This window comes from Apium graveolens, chromosome 8 (assembly GCF_009905375.1).
Source record: "Apium graveolens cultivar Ventura chromosome 8, ASM990537v1, whole genome shotgun sequence".
Lineage (NCBI taxonomy): Eukaryota > Viridiplantae > Streptophyta > Magnoliopsida > Apiales > Apiaceae > Apium > Apium graveolens.
In genome coordinates this window covers 137,551,357-137,569,432 of record NC_133654.1, presented here as the reverse complement: position 1 = coordinate 137,569,432, position 18,076 = coordinate 137,551,357, and positions in this window count along the sequence as shown.

The window sequence follows — 18,076 nt, the reverse complement described above, 5'->3', positions numbered from 1 at the left end:
AATATCATAACTAACTCTATCTTTTACTCTGAACAACTTGAGCCATGTCAGAGGTTGTCTTAGAAATTTTTCTTGAAGTCAGAGCAAGATCAGCATCTTCAACAGTAATTTCTTCATCCACATGAGGCACATAAACCTTGATAGGTTCACCAATTTTCTCTTTACCCTTAGACCTTGGATCTATCTGCAATTGTGATTTAGCCTTGGTTGCTTCAGGATTTGTTCTTTCCTTTATCACAATGCCTTTGGTCTTTGGAAGTTTCTTTTTACCAACAGAAGCTTCAGATTTAGATTTGACTTTTTCTGATTTAAGTCTAGCTTCTTCTTCCATCAGACTTTCCAAGTCCATTCCTGGATTCTCCTTTAAAAATAACTGTCTTGATAATTCTTCATCAAAATCCAAAAGTTCATCAAAACTTATCCTTTTACCAGTAGCAGAAGTAATTCTTTTTCCAGCATCAGAACTTGTCCCGTGACTTGTAATTTCAGCTCTTCTTGATGAGAGGCTTCTACCTTCACCATAACCTCCACCCATTCCAGAGTTTCCCTGGTCATCTTTTCATCATCATTCCCCTTCAGTGTCTGATCAGTTTTGCATTTGGACTTAATTACTTTCTCCCCCTTTTGGCATCAGCAGGTAAGAGAAGAGAGACAAGCAATTCCACTAAGGCTTGGATTTCATCAAGTTGAGATTGCTGAGAAGCTTGATGTTTCAAAATATCATCAATCTGAGACTGTTGCTTCTCTTGAGTCTTCTCAATGTAAGCAACTCTGTCAAAGGTAGGTTGGAAGAATTTTTCTTATCAAGTTTCCTAGTCATATCTTGCTTGAGCAATTCTTCCTTAACTTGACGTAACTCTGCATGAGTTGTTGAATGGAGACCTTGCAGATGTCTAGCACTCAATGCAGTGACTCGAAGCTGTGTCTTGAAATCATCATTAATTAACATTTTATCAGCTTTTGCCAAGTGCTCAGAAAGAATCTTTTCAGATGGAACAAAGGTAACTGAGTTCCATTCCTTAGTCCACTCCTGTCCTCTAGGAGTTTCACTCCAAGGTACTGGTGCTTCTCCTCGTACAAACCTCTTGACTAGTTCAGATTTAGAAACAGTTTGTGGAGGTGCATGTCCTGAAGGACCTGCTTCATCAGCATCTGTATTTGGAGCAGCATCATCAGTATCATCAGCATTTGCAGCATCAGAACTTACAGAATCAGCATCTTCTGATAAAACAACAGTATGAGAAGCAATCGAGGCTTCAGCATTCATCTCTAAATGCTGATCTTTTCCAAATTCTGATTTCAACACCATATCCTGATGCCTCACCTATATTCTGATCATCAACATCTAGATGAAAGAGAAGGTGTAGTAGACAATTATGGATGTTGATAGCATTCAGTAACAGTGTGTTGTTGAATGGATTAATTGTTGTTGGAGCTTCTAAGTAGAGAAACCCTCAGGCACAAACCAGTTTGAATATCAATTTCAGCACTGTGCTGGGTCTACAGGAGAACAGTTTCCATGTACAGGAGACACAGATGGTGTGTTTGCCTTTTCTATAGTAGCTTCACTGAGGTAGGGACAATAAAGAAGGAGATGCAGTAGCTTCAGTAAATTCTGGTTCTTTTGAGATCAGAGATTCCTGATCTCCTTCCTTAGCTGTTGTTTCCTCATCATCTGAAGCTGGCCTTTTAGCTCTCTGTTTCTTGTATCTCTTTGAAGGTGGGGATTCCTTGGGAGGTTCAGCAGAAGTCATTCTTCTAAGCCTTTTGAGAAGCTTAGATCCCCCAATTCCAGAATCCTTCTGAGAAGGAACCTTCTCAGCTTCTGTAACAACATGTTCTGATGCAGAAACCTATTCCTCACTATCAGACTCATCTCTCAGAACAATCCTCCTTCTCTTCTGTGGTGTTTGAGGAACAGTCTTTATCCTCTTGGGCTTGGAAGATGAAGGCTTCACAGTAGGTGCTGAGGATGAAGGTTGAGCTGTCTGTGAAGGTGTGAGATATGATTTGAGATATGTTCTGAGGGAGGGTTGAGGTATAGATGTATGAGTGGTATATTCTGATGGTTGCTGTGGTGTTTGGGATGTGTAGGCTGATTTGGGGTGTTGGTTTATATAGGAAAGAGAATGCCAGGAGACACAAGGAAATTTAATGCTGACAGGTAGAAATAATTCTACCTCGTCTCCCTAGACTTGGAAAAAGGAAAACAGTCATTGGAAATATAAAACAGGGTTTAATGCGCACAAGAAACGAGTAAAAAATTAATGTGCATGTACGTGTCCTACTAACCCTAATTGAATTGACTGTTAATATCTCACCCGTTCATATTCTGATTTAAACGAAGACTGTTTCAGATTTTAACCACCCATAAGTCAAATAGGGGATCAGAATTTAATAGCAGCACTTAGACTTATATCAGAACTTAACAGTCATCAGAACATGATTTCTTAACTCGAAAAATGAATGCCTATCCCTGTGATTCTTCATACAAATTCTGATTTCGGTTCTTCAGAACTGAATCTTAAGAACTTTCATCAGAACTTATCCTCAGAAGTTATGCAATTTGACACATAAACTGTTCATCTAAAACAACATTGAATGCTATAGTAATTTTCATCATTCAAATGGAGTGTAAGTGTGTGCATTAAGCAAAATATCAGACAAAGAGTAAAGTCTGATTCACTTCAGTACATCTTAGAAATAAGGCATAACTAAAACTGTACTAAAAATCTGTTACTATTCTAAAGACTACTATTGAATGAGTTCATGCATGAGTCCACCTCAACTGTTTTGTGCTCATTTTATGCATCTTTTGAAATTCCATTTTACAGTGGCTTCTCAGTGTAAGTGAGTCACGACTACTTATCAGAATTTATGCTATTATCAGAGTATTTCTCCAGTAGTCATAGAGTGTGAAAAATCACCAAGAAAAATGATTATTTGCTTTTCTGATGCATATTACTTAATACCAACAATGCACTTGGGTCGTCCCTTCCACATTTTTACTCTAGACCTCAAAGGAGTACCTGATTTTTATTCACTTTTCTTTTATTTTTTCTTTTGATAAGTGAGGTTTATCAGCACTTAGTTCATCCATCAGATCTACTATCATCATAACTTAACAGATGAGAAGCAGGATTCTAGTTTTTGACTTAGTAATAAGATAGACAAAGTAAACTGAACTAAGCTCAATATCAGAGTTTGCTTGTGTCAATAGATTTCCACATAAATAATTACTTCTAATATGGGATCTTTAGTATGTTAAAGACTACTAGGTCAGCATCTAGCATGGTTATCCTCATAGGATTGAATAGTCACATAAACAGTCATATCACTATCAGAGTTTAGAAATTCACAGCAGACAACAATCAGTAATTAAGCAATTTTCAATTAAGCACATAATACACAAAGAGAGTAATTTCTGTAAATACTGATCATAAAGTCTGATGCATCAAAACAAAACTAAGTAGATTTAGAGAAAGAACCTGAAACCATGCCAAGTTCATTTACCAATCTTGTAAAAGTAGCTTCACACAGTAGTTTTGTGAAGATATCTGCTAGTTGTTGATTTGTTGGAACAAAGTGCAATTCCACTGTACCTTCATCCACATGTTCCCTTATGAAATGGTACCTAATGCTGATGTGCTTTGTCATTGAGTGTTGAAATGGATTACCTGTCATAGCAATAGCACTTTGATTATCACAGTAAATAGGGATTTTAAAATATGTCAACCCATAATCCAGTAACTGATTTTTCATCCAAAGAATCTGTGCACAACAGCTTCCTGCAGCAATGTACTCTGCTTCTGCAGTTGATGTGGAAATTGACTTTTGTTTCTTGCTAAACCAAGAAACCAATCTGCCTCCAAGAAATTGGCAGCTTCCACTTGTGCTTTTCCTGTCAATTTTGCAACCTGCAAAATCTGCATCTGAGTAACCTATTAGTTTAAAATCTGATTCTCTGGGATACCACAATCCGAGATCAACTGTTCCCTTTAGATACTTGAAAATTCTTTTCACAGCTGTTAAGTGAGGTTCTCTTGGATCTGCTTGAAATCTTGCACAAAGACAGGTAGCATACATGATACATGGCTAAGTCAGTTTTAGAGGATGAGGAAGCAGCAGCCAAGGAAGGAGATCAGGAATCTCTGATCTCAAAGGAGCCAATTGTGATTGAATTCCTTCCCTCAACACAGCCAGAATTTGCTGAAGCTACTGCATCTACACCTCCACTGTCACCTATTCAGGAAATTGCTCAAGACAGAGTATCTACACCTCCTGTGTCTCCTATAATTCATCCAGTACATACTGAAGACCCAGGTACAAGTGCTGACATTGACATTCACAACTTGATTGTGCCTGAGGTTTTGTACCTGGAAGCTCCACCAACTCAAGTCACTCCACCGATAACACCAATTCTTGATGCTGATTTTAATCCATAATTGCCTAAAACACCTTGTCTGCATCTAGATACTGAAGATCAGATTTTAGGTGAGCATCAGAATATGGATGTTGATCAGAACTTAATAGCAGATCAGCACTTAAAGGATCATGTTGAAGCCTCAATAGCCTCTCATACTGTTCTTTTATCAATTCTTGAGCCTTATCATCTGCTACATGTTGATCTATTTCGTCCAGTAAATGTCATGTCTATTGCAAAGAAGAAATATGCATTGGTCATAGTGGATGAGTTCACTAGATACACATGGGTGTATTTCATGCACACAAAAAGTGAAACTGCATCTATCTTGATTGATCATGTCAAACATCTGGATAAATTGGTCAAAGATTCTGTGAAAATCTTAAGGAGTGATAATGGCACTGAGTTCAAGAATTTGATAATGGAAGAGTTCGGAAAAAATCATGGAATAAGCAGGAATTTTCTGCTCCTGGAACTCCACAGCAAAATGGAGTTGTTGAAAGGAAGAATAGAACTCTCATTGAAGCTGCACGTACAATGCTTGAAGAAGCAAAGCTTCCAACCTATTTCTGGGCTGAAGCTGTGCAGACTGCTTGTTTTACTCAAAATGCAACACTCAATAACAAGCAAGGAAAAACACCATATGAGATGGTGAAGAAAAAGAAACCAAATCTGAAGTACTTTCATGTATTTGGATGCAAGTGTTTTGTTCTCAAGACTCATCCTGAACAGCTATCCAAGTTTGATCTAAAAGCTGATGAAAGAATCTTTGTTGGATATCCACTTTCCACAAAAGCCTTCAGAGTCTATAATTTGAGAACAAAAGTGGTCATGGAATCTATCAATGTCTCTTTTGATGACAAGAAGATTACTGGTCTTGAAGATTTTATTGACCATGATCAGCTGAGATTTGAAAATGAAGACTCAAATTCTGATACTAAAAATCCTGACAGTCTAAGTCCTGATACTATAAACTCTGATGGATTAAACTCTGATGTTATTGAAACTGTGGTGACTACGCCAAAGGAAGATGCACCTATGCAGGGGGAGCATACTCAAGATCATACCACATCTCAAGAAACATCAGAACATACATCTGGCTCTTCAAGTTCTGATTCGTCAAGTTCTGATAAGCCAAGTTCTGATAGTGCTGAAAATCTAAATTCTGAAGAATCCAACTCAGAGAGCATAGTTTCAGGGGGAGCATCAGAAAATGAAAATGAAGACAGCATGGATTATGGGGGAGCATCCAGTTCTAGAGAAAACCTTCCATCTGCAGGGAAGTGGACTAAATCACATACACCTGATTTGATAATTGGAAATCCTGATGCAGGTGTCAGAACTAGAACAGGTACTTCAAACGAATGTCTTTACAATTCTTTTCTCTCTTAGTCTGAGCCAAAGAAAGTGGAAGAAGCTCTTCAAGATGCTGATTGGGTGCAAGCAATGCAGGAAGAGTTAAATGAATTTGAAAGAAACAAAGTCTGGACCCTAGTGCCAAGACCAAAGAATAGATCTGTTGTTGGTACAAAGTGGGTATTCAGAAACAAAACTGACAGTGATGGCATAATTACAAGGAATAAGGCAAGGCTGGTTGCAAATGGATATTCTCAACAGGAGGGAATTGATTATGATGAAACATTTGCACCAGTTGCTAGGTTAGAAACCATAAGGATATTTTTGTCTTATGCTGCTCACAAAAGTTTACTGTCTTTCAAATGGATGTGAAAAGTGTTTTTCTCAATGGAGAATTAGAGGAGGAAGTATATGTTGAACAACATCCAGGCTTTGTAGATTCCATACATCCAGATTATGTCTACAGGCTTGATAAAGCACTTTATGGACTTAAGCAAGCTCCTAGAGCATGGTATGAGACTTTAGCTCAGTTTCTTCTGGAAAGTGGATTCAACAGAGGAACAATAGACAAAACACTGTTCTACCTCAACCATGGAAATGACTTACTTCTGGTCCAGATTTATGTTGATGATATCATTTTTGGATCTACAAATGACAAACTTTGCAAGAAGTTTGCCAAACTAATGCAGTCAAGATATCAGATGAGTATGATGGGGGAACTTAGCTATTTTCTGGGCCTTCAAGTCAAGCAGAATGAGGAAGGCACTTTTATTTGTCAAACCAAGTACACCAGAAACTTGCTGAAGAAATTTGGAATGCAAGATTGTTCAAGTGCATCCACTCCCATGACCACTGCAACAAAACTGGATAAGGATACTGGTAAATCAGTAGATGTTACTGATTACAGAGGTATGATTGGCTCTCTACTCTATCTAACTGCTAGTAGACCTGATATCATGTATGCTACCTGTCTTTGTGCAAGATTTCAAGCAGATCTAAGAGAACCTCACTTAACAGCTGTGAAAAGAATTTTCAAGTATCTTAAAGGAACAGCTGATCTGGGATTGTGGTATCCTAGAGAATCAGATTTTAAACTAATAGGTTACTCAGATGCAGATTTTGCAGGTTGCAAAATTGACAGGAAAAGCACAAGTGGAAGCTGCCAATTTCTTGGAGGCAGATTGGTTTCTTGGTTCAGCAAGAAACAAAAGTCAATTTCCACATCAACTGCAGAAGCAGAGTATATTGCTGCAGGAAGCTGTTGTGCACAGATTCTTTGGATGAAGAATCAGTTACTGGATTATGGGTTAACATATTTCAAAATCCCTATTTACTGTGATAATCAAAGTGCTATTGCTATGACAGGTAATCCAGTTCAACACTCTATGACAAAGCACATCAGCATCAGGTACCACTTCATAAGGGAACATGTGGATGAAAGTACAGTGGAATTGCACTTTGTTCCAACAGATCAACAACTAGCAGATATCTTCACAAAACCATTGTGTGAAGCCACTTTTACAAGATTGGTAAATGAACTTGGAATGGTTTCAGGTTCTTTCTCTAAATCTGCTTAGTTTTGTTCTGTTATATCAGACTTTATGATCAGTATTTACAGAATTTAATCTCTTTGTGTATTCTGTGCTTAATTGACAAATGTGTTTAAGTACTGATTGTTGTCTGATATATGTTTCTAAACTCTGATAAGTGATATGTCTGTTTAAGTAACTATTCAATCCTATGAGGATAACTGTGCTAGATGCTGACCTAGTAGTCTTCAATAAACAAAGGATCCCATGTAAGAAGTAATTATTTCTGTGGACCTCTAATGACACAAGCAAATTCTGATAATTGAGCTTAGTTAAGTTTACTTTGTCTATCTTATTACTAAGTCACAAACTAGAATAATGCTACTCATCTGTTAAATTCTGATGCTAGTAAATCTGCTGAATGCACTAAGTGCTGATAAACCTCACTTATCAAAAGAAAAAGCAAAAGGATCAAAGAATAAAATCAGGTACTCCTTTGAGATCTAGAGTAAAAATGTGGAAGGGACGACCCAAGTGCATTGCTGGTATTAAGTAAATATGCATTAGAAAAGTAAAATATTTTCTTGGTGACTTTTCACACTCTATGATTACTGGAGAAATACTCTGATAATAGCATAAATTCTGATAAGCAGTCGTGACTCACTTACACTGAGAAGCCACTGTGAAATGGAATTTAAAAAGATGCATAAAATTAGCACAAAATAGTTGAGGTGGACTCAAGCATGAACTCATTCAACAGTAGGTTTCAGAATAACGACAGCTCTTTAGCAAAGTTTAATTATGCCTTATTTCTAAGATGTACTGAAGTGAATCAGACTTTACTCCTTGTCTGACATTTAGCTTAATGCACACACTAATCACTCCATATGAATGAAGAAAATTACTGTGGTGATCTATGTTGTTTTAGAGGAACAATCATTGTGTCACATTGCACAAATTCTGAGGACAAGTTCTGGGTGCATGTTCTGATGATTAAGTTCTGAAGAATATAAATCAGAACTTGTTTGAGGATTTACTAAGATAGGCATTCCTTTTTCGAGTTAAGAAATTATGTTCTGATGATTGTTAAGTTTTGATATAAGTCTATGTTCTGATATTACAGTCTAATTCTTTACTTGACTTATCTGTGGATAAAATTTGATAACAGTCTCGGTTCAGACTGGAATATGTTGAAGTGGAAGATTAATAGTCACTATGGTTAGGGTTAGTGGTACTCGTCCTTGAACAGTCAACTTTTACTTGCTTCTTGTGCGCATTAAACCATGTTTTCTCTTTCCAATGAATATTTTTCTTTTTCCAAGTCTGGGGAGACGAGGTAGAATTAATTCTACCTGTCAACATTAAATTTCTTTGCGTCTCCTGGCATTCTCCTGCCTATATAAGCAACCACTTCCCTTCAGCCTTCCCATCAAATCTTTTCTCACAAACTTACCTTCATACTTTTTCTATCAAAAACACCATGGTCAGATACAACATGTTTTTGAACTATGAAACCTTCAATATGGAGCTAAGCTGTGCCGATTGGCAGCAGGAATGGCACGTCACTGCCATTCCTGATGAGATATGGGACTCTGTCCCACAGGAGGTACTCACCCACCTCCTATTCTTCTATATGGATTACCATCGCCATCTGGAACGATTGGAGGAGGAAAGGCTGGAAGCTCTCCGCCAGCAAGAGCGAATCATTCGACTCGCCATTCTGTTTGTCGAGAGTAGGAAGAAGAAATGATTTATTTTCTTCTTCCTGTTTTTCTTCATCATCAGCCTTGCCCTGCTTCTTGAGCTAGGACTAAGGCTGTTGATATTAGGTTTAGCAGCTTAGGGAAATCTTGTATAAATTATGATGTAATTTCAATTTCATGAATGTATTCTCTTGATATATTAATGAAATTTGTTTTTGTTTCAAGATTTTGTCTCTGAGATATTTTGTAATGCATTGATAAATCCTGATAAATATTCATATTCTGATGACCATATAAATTCTGTTTTAATTTAAGTTATGATTTTACTTTATCAGTACTTACTCCTCTGATTTATTTTGGTCATTTTCACTTGATTTATTTTCAGAATATTAATGTTGCAGTGAAGAATAATTAAATAAGTGGGAACGGTTTCAATTTTGAATTAAAACTGTTTCACCTTGATTAATGGAATATCTGGGTAAGTGGAACGGTTTTTCCTTAAAAAACGGCAAGTGGGTAAGTAATGATTACTGTTTTCTCGTGCCCAGTGACTATTCGTTATTACTGCATGTCTGACAGGTGTCCTGTTTGATTTTAATCGCAGCGGAGGCATGTAAAAACACTTTTACACATACAAAATCCATATAAAAGCATATAAATCGTGGTAAAAACATATGGATCGATTACTAACCTTTAATATGCGATCCAAAAGCAACGATCGGAGATCCTTAGCAGCTGCTCCTCAAACGTGAAGCACTCCACCGGTATCCACCAAGAAAACGACGTTAAGGAGGAGGAGGGGGTGGAGAGAATTAGGTTTTATAAAATTTTGGGGTTAGAATAAAAATATGGTTTATAATAGTATATTTATAGGCAAAATTTTCAGCTGAAATTTTCCCATAAATATTATTATTATTATTATCCCATTTATTATTCTCATTAATAATTAAAACACCTTTTAATTATTAATCCTTTTTCTAAACACTTTAGAAATAATTCTCTCTCTTGATTTAATTTCCAAAAAATTAAATCCTTAATTAATAATATTAAGAACTTTTCTTTATAATCAATTAAATCTCATTTAATCAATTATTAAATTTGCCAATTAATTATTTATTTCACAAATAAATAATTATTAGCCATTATTAATTAATTTCTCCACCATTAAATCATTCTCTTTTTATGGTGTGACCCTATAGGTTCAATATTAAGCTGGTAGTAGAAATAAATAATAATAAAACTATTTTATCATTATTTATATAAATTCTCTAATTTATTAAATATGATTAATTAATTAATCACATTTATTCTACATCGTGAGAGATACTTCTCAACATATCACGACTACCCGGATAATATGAATTCACTGCTTAGAATACCAAGAACCTATTCAGTGAATAGTTACCGTACAATAAACTCCTTCTACCCTACAATGTCCCGATTAAATACAAGGCATGGATCTCGTGTCAAGCCTATCTAATTCAATCACTTGCTTATCATTTACTATGCTTAGTTCTATGCAAATTAGAAACTCCTTTCTAATTTCATTCACTCTGGCCAGAGATTCCTGAACTAGCATAAGTGGATCAGCCTTGAACATTCGCTTCCTTCACTGGAAGGGGTAGATCCTTTATTGATCATACACTATCTTCGTGTACAAATTCCTATACCCAGTAGAGCCCTAATCATTGTCCCTGGAGACTAAGAACTAAACCAAAGCATAGTTCAGTGTACACAAGATGACTATGATGACCTCAAGTCTAAGGATACTTGTACAACTATCACTATATGAACAACTGCTGACACGTGAGTGAACTCCATCAGTTGTTCAGCTGGACGAGTCATGTTCAGTGAACTTATTCTATAATAAGCATCTACATACTAGCTATAGTGTCACCACACAAATGTCTATGAGAACTGACATCCTTCATAATGAAGCAAGCATAGTATGTACCGATCTCTGTGGATTATTAATTACCAGTTAGTAATCCTACGACCAGGAACTATTTAAGTTTAGAGTTATCATCTTTTAGGTCTCACTATTATGATCTCATCATAATCCATAAAAAGCTTTACTCTAAACTATGGTATATCTTATTTAAACACTTAAATAGATAAAGCCCGTAATAAAAACAAAACAAGTCTTTTATTAATATCAATGAAATCAAAACAGATTACACAGGAAGTTATTCCTAAATCCTAATACATGATTGGACTTAGGACATATTTCTTTCAATCTCCCACTTGTACTAAAGCCAATCACTCTGGTATCTAATACCCATCTTGTCTTTATGATGATCAAAGTGACTTTCAGAAAGTAGCTTTGTGAGTGGGTCTGCTATGTTGTTATGTGTGTCAACTCTATTTCAATAAAATACAAGAAATGTTACCGCGCTCCCACTAACCCTTTTGTAGACGCATGGTTCATCTACCTTTTTGATAAAATCAAACTCTTTGATTGTCTCATCAAAACAAATGTTCCATCTTTCGAGAAGCTTGCTTTAAACCACATATGGTTCGTAACAGCTTACACACTAGGTTTTCATTTCCCTTGGAAAGAAAACCATCTGGCCATTTTCCAGATTTCATAGTCGTAGTAAGCAGCAATCGCAAGCAAAATCCGAACTGATTTTAACAGGGCTACAGGTAAAAGGTTTCATCAAAGTCAATCCATTGCCTTTGTTTGAATCCTTTTGCCACAAGCCTGGCCTTATAGGTCTCCACCTGGCCATTTGCTCTAATCATTCTTTTGTATCCCGTATACATAGATTTCATTCCGGATTTCATGGCACTATGCCATTTCTCTGAGTCAACACTACTCATAGCCTCATTATAGGTCACAGGGTCGTCATCATCAATGATCGACAACTCATTATCATTCTTAATAACAAGGTCATATTACCTCTCAGGTTGGCAAGACACTCTCCCTGTTCTATGAATGGGCTGTTCCATAAAAGGTTGTTCAGTCAGAACAGGTATTTCCACTTGATCCGTAGTAGTTTGTGCTTCTTGAACTTCATCAAGTTCAATTTTGCTCCCACTGTTTCCTTCAAGGATAAACTCCTTTTCCAAGAAGGTAGCATGTCTGGAGACAAACACCCGATGATCGGTGTAAAAGTAATACCCTAAAGTCTCTTTAGGATATCCCACAAAACTACATTTTACGGATCGATATTCCAGCTTATCTGGGTCAACTTTTTTGATATAAGCTGGACATCCCCAAATCTTAACGTGTTTAAGACCCGGTTTCCTTACTTTCCATATCTTATATGGAGTTTGAGGAACAGATTTGGAAGGCACCTTATTCAGTAAATATGCTGAGGTTTCCAATGCATAACCCCATAGGAATACTGGAAGATTTGCATAGCTCATCATGGACCGAACTATGTCTAACGAAGTTCGATTTCTCCTTTGAGATACCAATCTGGAGGAGTCCACTAGGAGACTATACCATTTACTTTGAGATAATCCAGAAATAGTCCATTAAAGTATTCATCACCTCGATCTAATTGAAGAATTATAATACTATGTTTGGTTTGTTTCTCCACTTCATACTTATACTCTTTGAACTTTTCAAAGGCTTCAGGCTTGTGTTTCAACAAACACATATCCGAATCTAGATCTATTATCCATGAAAGTCATGAAGTATGAAAATCCACCCATGGTTTGCGTAGACATTGGTCCACATACATCTGTGTGTACCATTCCTAGCAAATTTGCAGCCCTCTCTCCATGTCTACTAAATGGAGACTGCAATGCCACAATGAAGTGAGATTTTCATCATCCCTTTCCTTTTATTAGTTTGTTCAATCTAAAGTAAATTATGTCACATATATACAGACCATTATTTAAAGCACCACGTCCATAAAGAATATTATCTCTAAGAATAGAACATTCATTATTCTCAATAATAAATGAAAATCCAGCCAAGTCTAACATGGGAATAGAAATAATATTCCTCACAATCGAGGGAACAAAATAACAATTATTTCAAACAATAGTTTTGCCCGTAGGCATATGTAAATGAAACGATTCTACATTTTCAGCAGCAACTCTTGCTCCATTTCCCATCAGTAGAATCACCTCCTCTTCCTCAAGAGTCCTACTTCTCCTTAGTCCCTGCAACAAATTGCAGATTTGAGAACCACAGGCGGTATCTAATACCCAAGTAGAAATTTGGCTTAATGACATATTCACTTCTATCATGAACATACCTGAATCAGAAGCGGCAGTCTCACTACCCTTCTTCTTCTTCAATTCTGCAAGGTAAACCTTGCAGTTCCTCTTCCAGTGCCCTACCTTGTTACAGTGAAAGCAAACAACTTTGCTCTTGGGGTCTTCAGCTTTTAGTGGAACCGGCATTTTCTCACCTACTTTCTTCTTCTTGGAAGGGTTCCTCTTCCTTTTCTTAGGATTGGAACCTTCACCAATTAGAAGAACAGAACTCTTCTTAGGGGGAAAATTTGATTCCGCAGTCTTCAACATGTTGTGGAGTTCAGGCAGGCTGACATCCAACTTATTCATGTGAAAGTTCACAACAAACTGCGAGAACGAACTCGGAAGCGATTGCAAGACCAAGTCTTGGCTCAGCTCCCCATCCATGGCGAAACCAAGTTGTCCAAGATGTTCAATCAAATTGATCATCTTAAGTACATGGTCATTCACAGATGATCCCTCAGACATCCTACAACCGAACAACTCCTTCGATATCTCATATCGAGCTGTCCTCCCCGCCACATCTTACAACTCTTGTAGATGCATGAGGATAGTGTGAGCATCCATATGCTCATGTTGCTTCTGTAGCTCAATGTTCATGGAAGCTAGCATGATGCATTGAGCAACATTTGCATCATCTATCCACTTACGATACACAACATGTTCATCATTATGTGCATCAATGGCAGGTTCAGTAGGCTTAGGTGAGTCAATCACGTATTCCAGCTTCTCAGTCCTGAGAACAATTCTCAAGTTTCAAAGCCAATCAGCATAATTAGGACCAATCAACTTGTGAGCATCCAGTATGCTCCTGAGTGATAATGTAAAAGACATAATGTTAGATATATTTGATAATGTCATGGCTAATATGTTTTATGTTTAGCTTTCAGATCTTACTGAACAGGATAAATCAGTACTTAACTGTTCATCAGTACTTATACTGGAAGTCAGGACTTAAGGATATCAGTACGTATGTTATCAGGAGATAATCATCAGAAGATAGATATCAGAACTTAAGTGCTGAAGGATAATCAGATAAGGACAGTAGCTGATTAAAGGAAAGAAGTTTGAGATAAACATAAGAAGAGATATGCATGAAGAAGGAATTTCGTGAAGAATGGAATACTTGGAAGAAAAGAAATCTGATTGATATATTTTAGGAAACAGAATTATATTCCATATCAATTAGCGATTATCTTGTAACTGTGTAGTATATAAACACAGACATAGGGTTTACACTAAAAGTGTTATCATTATTAGAGAAGATTATTCATTATAACCCTAGCAGCTCTCGTGATATTTGTTCATCACTGAGAGGTAACAGTTCCATACTGTAACAGAGTTTATTGTTTTAATAAAGTTTGTTTTCTGTTACTTAAGTTCTTACAGTTCGATTTGAGTGTACTATACACTGTATTCACCCCCTCTACAGTGTGTGTGTGACCTAACAATTGGTATCAGAGCCTATCTGTTAACATACATACAGTTAAAGATCCAAACACAATCATGTCGGACACAGAAACTCCAACTAAGCCTCCCAAAACTGAGGAACCACCAAAGACACAAATTCAGAGTCGGTATGAGACCATCAGAGTTCCCATACTGAGACCATCTGAATATCCCATATGGAAGGTAAGGATGACCATGTTCCTGGAAGCAACAGATCCAGAATACCTTGATAGAATCAAGGAAGGCCCTCACAAACCAACCAAGCTCGCTGTTGCAGTTGCAGGTGAAGCAGCAAAGACCGTACCAAAGGAGAAGAGTGATTATACTGCTGAAGACATAGCATCAATTGCTAAGGACGCTAAGGTACGACACTTACTGCATAGTGCCATTGATAATGTAATGTCAAACAGGGTAATCAACTGCAAGACTGCTAAGGAGATATGGGATGCTCTGGAAACAAGGTGTCAGGGAACTGACACAATTAAGAAGAACATGAAGACAATACTCACTCAAGAGTATGAACACTTTGACTCAAAGACTAATGAGTCATTGAATGATTTATATGATAGATTTGTCAAACTTTTGAATGATTTGTCATTGGTTGATAAAGAGTATTATCTTGAAGATTCAAACCTTAAGTTCCTGTTAGCTCTTCCTGAATGCTGGGATTTGAAGGCAACGACAATAAGAGACAACTACAATCTTGATGAAACAACTCTTGATGAAATCTATGGAATGCTCAAGACTCATGAGCTGGAGATGGAACAAAGAAGCAAGAGGAAAAGAGGAAAGTCAAGGACAGTTGCTCTTAAGGCTGAAGAAGAATTCCCCAAAGCAGCTTCTTCAAAGAAAGACAAGGGTAAAATCACCTAGGAAAAATAGGAATGGAAAGGAAGGTGTGAATAAAAGCAATGATTATAAACCTGTTCCTGATGCTCCTAGGAAAACATGTCATAACTGTGGAAGTTCTAACCATCTGGCTTCTTTTTGCAGGAAGAATAAGAATATTAACTCCTTACCTTCAAAATTAGGAGTTAAGAGTCAGTCTGTTAGATACAAACCACAAAATCCTTGTTTTTATTGTGGTAGTTTATGGCATTCCATTTATACTTGTAAGGAATATCATAGTTTGTACTATGATTATTATTAAATAAAACCTTCTTTGAAGAAAGTTTCCATTGTTCCTTCTAGTGTAAATTCTGATTCAAAGTCTGATAGTGTAAGTTCTGATAAGAAAAATGTTAACATAAACTCTGATGCTAAATCCGCTGCAAATGTTAACAAACTTAATAAGGCCAAAGGATCCAAGCAAGTCCGGGTCCTTAAAACTAATAATTAGTGGTCTTTGTGATTGCAGCGCAACAGGAAAAATATTCTAGTTCTGGACAGTGGATGTTCAGGACATATGACTGGAAATAAGGCCCTGCTATCAGATTTTGTGGAGAAAGCTGGCCCAAGTGTTTCTTATGGAGATGGCAACATTGGAAAAACATTGGGATATGGCAATATCAATCTTGGAAATGTCATAATTAAACAAGTAGCTCTGGTCTCAGGACTTAAACACAACCTACTGAGTATAAGTCAAATCTGTGACAGAGGTTATCATGTTGATTTCTTTGAAGAACACTGTGAAATTGTGAGTAAATCTAAAGGCAAAGTTGTTCTGAAAGGATACAGGCGTGGTAACATTTATGAAGCTAAGCTTTCAATAAGTACTGATGGTTCTGCAATCTGTCTGATGAGTAGAGCATCAATTGAAGAAAGCTGGAATTGGCATAAGAAACTCTCTCATTTAAATTTCAACAATATAAATGAACTGGTCAAGAAAGATCTTGTGAGAGGATTGCCAAACACAGTATTTGCTCCTGATGGTCTTTGTGATTCATGTCAGAAAGCCAAACAAAGAAAATCTTCATTCAAGAGCAAGACTGAAACATCAATTCTTGAGCCTAATCATCTAATACATGTTGATCTATTTGGTCCAGTAAATGTCATGTCTATTGCAAAGAAGAAGTATGCGTTGGTCATAGTGGATGAGTTCACCAGATACACATGGGTGTATTTCTTGCACACAAAAAGTGAAACTGCATCTATCTTGATTGATCATGTCAAACAGCTGGATAAAATGGTCAAAGATTCTGTGAAAATTTTAAGGAGTGATAATGGCACTGAGTTCAAGAATTTGATAATGGAAGAGTTCTGCAAAAGCCATGGAATAAAGCAGGAATTTTCTGCTCCTGGAACTCCACAGCAAAATGGAGTTGTTGAAAGGAAGAATAGAACTCTCATTGAAGCTGCACGTACAATGCTTGAAGAAGCAAAGCTTCCAACCTATTTCTGGGCTGAAGCTGTGCAGACTGCTTGTTTTACTCAAAATGCAACACTCATTAACAAGCATGGAAAAACACCATATGAGATGGTGAAGAAAAAGAAGCCAAATCTGAAATATTTTCATGTATTTGGATGCAAGTGTTTTGTTCTCAAGACTCATCCTGAACAGCTATCAAAGTTTGATCTAAAAGCTGATGAAGGAATCTTTGTTGAATATCCACTTTCCACAAAAGCCTTCAGAGTCTATAATTTGAGAACAAAAGTGGTCATGGAATCTATCAATGTCTCTTTTGATGACAAGAAGATCACTGGTCTTGAAGATTTCATTGACCATGATCAGCTGAGATTTGAAAATGAAGACTCAAATTCTGATACTGAAAATCCTGACAGTCTAAGTCCTGATACTGTAAACTCTGATGGATTAAACTCTGATGTTATTGAAACTGTGGTGACTACGTCAAAGGAAGATGCACCTATGCAGGGGGAGCATACTCAAGATCCTACCACATCTCAAGAAACATCAGAACATGCATCTGGCTCTTCAAGTTCTGATTCGTCAAGTTCTGATAAGCCAAGTTCTGATAGTGCTGAAAATCTAAATACTGAAGAATCCAACTCAGAGAGCATAGTTTCAGGGGGAGCATCAGAAAATGAAAATGAAGATAGCATGGATCATGGGGGAGCATCCAGTTATAGAGAAAACCTTCCATCTGCAAGGAAGTGAACAAAATCACATACACCTGATTTGATAATTGGAAATCCTGATACAGGTGTCAGAACTAGAACAGGTACTTCAAATGAATGTCTTTACAATTCATTTCTCTCAGACTGAGCCAAAGAAAGTGGAAGAAGTTCTTCAAGATGCTGATTGGGTGCAAGCAATGCAGGAAGAGTTGAATGAATTTGAAAGAAAAAAAGTCTGGACCCTAGTGCCAAGACCAAAGAATAGATCTGTTGTTGGTACAAAGTGGGTATTCAGAAACAAAACTGACAGTGATGGCATAATTACAAGGAATAAGGCAAGGCTGGTTGCAAAAGGATATTCTCAACGGGAGGGAATTGATTATGAT